The 3,224-nt window shown below is 41.2% G+C and overlaps 1 pseudogene; it reads right to left on the bottom strand.

Moving 5' to 3' along the window:
• Nucleotides 1-1,731: 1,731 nt before the first annotated feature.
• LOC102727493 (elongation factor 1-alpha 1 pseudogene) lies at nucleotides 1,732-2,825 on the bottom strand (annotated as a pseudogene).
• Nucleotides 2,826-3,224: the final 399 nt, after the last annotated feature.

The raw sequence follows: 3,224 nt of genomic DNA, 5'->3' as shown, positions 1-3,224 counted from the left end.
GATCCTGAGATCATGACCTGAGCCAAAATCCAGAGTTGGACACTCAACCAACTGAGCCACCCAGGTGCCCGATAGTATATTTCTTGTAAATATTTCCTACTACATTCATCTGATATTATCTCATAGTAAAGGGATATACTCTAATCTGAATATAACTTCTGACAACCTCTGAAATAAGAGAAAATAAAGCTTATTTGAATACCTGATAACCAGTCTTTAAGAAACCATGTGTACACAAATGTTTTCATCTAAAAAATAAACAACAGACAGTATTGTGGGACTTCATTTGGAAAGATATAATTAACATTTTTTTAAAGAACCTCCAGTAATCAGTTGCATTTTTAGTGTATCCCATCATCAATATTCCCTCTAAGTATATGAGTGAGGAACTTTTTTGTAAAATTAAGTAAGAGATACAAGGTAGGAGATGGAAAATATGAGTGTCACATTGAATAAAAAATATAGGAACATTTAAAAATAATATTGTCTCCCCCAATAAGTTCATTTGCCAAAAAAAAGATGAGGTGGGCAGGATGAAAATCAATGTTATGAATTCTGCAATTTCTAAGTTTTTTTTTTAAACTCCAAAGCCAGAACCATTCACCCAGTTCTCCAGTAGACATCCTCACATTGATGTTTCAAAGTTACTGAGAATGAAAGTTCCAAATGTAAATTCCCCACTGTTTCTGATCCAATCTTGCTCCCCAGAATTGCCATTCCCTTGATCGCTCTCTTAGTAAACATATCACTCAATTATTTAAGACAGAATTTCTTTCTTCCCTCTCACTCCAAGCTAATCAATCACCAAATTTATTAATTTTGTCATGTAAATATTTCTCAAGTTTGCTGTCCTCCTCTCTCACCTCCCCTGCTATGCCCCTGAATCAGAAGCTCTTTCATTCCTTACCTATTTTCCTTCAATAGTCTTCTCTATATCTTTCTCATCCTAATCTCATTAAAGTGGTCTTCCTAAAATGTAAATCTTAGCCCATCCTTCACCTGCTCCTCATTAGCTCCTATTGTTGTCAAAAAAAGTGCAAACTCTTTTTTTTTTTTTTTAAGATTTTATTTATTTATTTGACAGAGAGAGACACAGCGAGAGAGGGAACACAAGCCGGGGGGGTGGGGGAGGGAGAAGCAGGCTTCCCGCTGAGCAGGGAGCCCGATGCGGGGCTCGATTCCAGGACCCTGGGATCATGACCTGAACCGAAGGCAGACGCTTAATGACGGAGCCACCCAGGCGCCCCCAAACTCTTTCTTCACATGGTTTATAAGGACCTTCATGATCATGTCTCTGGTCTTTGTCTTCTATCCCTCTCCAGCCATCCTTGGACAAAATTACAGTTTACTTCCTCTCATATCTTGGGATACTGCCATGCTGCTTTGTATCACTCACTGGACCATAATTCAGCCGACCTGCTCCATTCATCATGAAGGTCACACAGCCTGTGTACTTCAAACTTGCAGCATTTCTGTAACAGATTTTTGGTCAAGTTGTTTCCATTAAAAAGTACTGATTTTAAAAACTAAGTAACTTAAAACTGCCACACACACTCACAAAAACAAATGGTCCACAAAACCTCCTCCTTTTCTTCTGAGGTTTTACGATACATGGTTATCATTAACCCGTCTTTTAACTCTTAAGTTCAAATGGCCAATTGACACAAACAGTCCTGAGACCACTCTTCCACCACTGATTAAGACTGGGGTGGCAGAAATTGGAGACAATATTTATTTAAACTTCTGAGCTTTCTGGGCAGATCTGGCTACCTTGACAGCTCCAACTGCCTTTTTGTCTATTGCTCTGATGACACTCACAACAACCATCTGTCTCATGTCATGAACAGCCAAATGGCCCAGAGGAGAGACGTTCTCAACACACAGGCTTGCCAGGAACCGTATCAACCATGGCAGCATCACGAGATTTTAAGGACTTAGGGCCATCTTCCAGCTTTTTCCCAGAATGACAATCAATCTTCTTCAGCTCTGCAAAGTTGCAAGCAATGTGAGCTGTGTGACAATCCAGCACTGATTTGGATGGTTCAGGATAATCACCTGAGCCATCAAGCCAGCTGCTTCCATTGTTGGGTCATTTTTGCTGTCACCAGCCACATTGCCACAACAAACATTTTTGACAGATATGTTCTTGACATTGAAGCCCACATTGTCTCCAGGAAGAAACTCCCTCAAATTTTCATGGTGCATCTCAGCAGATTTTACTTCAGTTGTAGCATAGACTGAAACAAAGGTGACCACCATGCTGCGTCTGAGAACACCAGTCTTCGCTGGGCCCACAGGGACAATACCAGTACCACCAATTTTGCAGACATCCTGGAGGGGCAGACACAAGGGCTTGTCAGTTGGATAAATTGGTGGCAGAATTCAATCCAGAGCTTCAAGCAGTGTGGTTTCACTAGCATTGTCATCTTTGTAAGTAGTCACCTTGAACCAACGCATGTTTGCCCTTGGCTCCAGCATGTTGTCATCATTCCAAACAGAAACTGGCACAAATGCTACGGTGCTGGAGTTGTAGCCAATTTTCTAAATGTAGGTGCTGACTTCCTTAACGATTTCTTTGTGTCTCTTCCGGCTGTAGGGTGGCCCAGTGGAATCCATTTTGTTAACACCAACAATTAGTTGTTTCACACCCAGTGTGTAAGCCAGAAGGGCATGCTCATGGGTCTGCCCATTCTTGGAGACACCTGCTTCGAATGCATCAACACCAGCAGCCACAATCAGGACAGCATAGTCAGCCTGAGATGTGCCTGCAATCATGTTTTAATGAAGTCTCTGTGTCCTGGGGCATCCATGATGGTCACATAATACTTACTGGTCTTTCACATAATACTTTCATTCTCAGTAGCTTTGAAACATCAGTGTGAATTTCCACAGGGAGGTATCAGTGGTGATACCATGTTCACGTTCATCTTTCAGTTTACCCAAGACCCCGGCATCCTTGAAGGAGCTCTTTCCCATCTCAGCAGCCTACTTCTCAAATTTTTGACAGTTCCTTTGTTGATCCCACCTCATGTGTAGATCAGATGACCAGTAGCGGTAGACTTGCCTGAATCTATGTGTCAATGATCAAAATGTTGATATGGGTCTTTTCCTTTCCCATTTTGGTTTAGTTTTAGTGGTGGTTCTCATGACACCTGTATTTTGGCAGCAAACCTGTTGTGAAAAAGCTCATTTTATTATTTTAGAAAATTTAAATAAAGAGATTC

Source organism: Leptonychotes weddellii, chromosome 4 (assembly GCF_054177405.1).
Source record: "Leptonychotes weddellii isolate Sample4059 chromosome 4, ASM5417740v2, whole genome shotgun sequence".
Taxonomy (NCBI): domain Eukaryota; kingdom Metazoa; phylum Chordata; class Mammalia; order Carnivora; family Phocidae; genus Leptonychotes; species Leptonychotes weddellii.
Note: the sequence above shows the minus strand (reverse complement) of the source record. Positions and strands in the feature narration are given on the sequence as shown.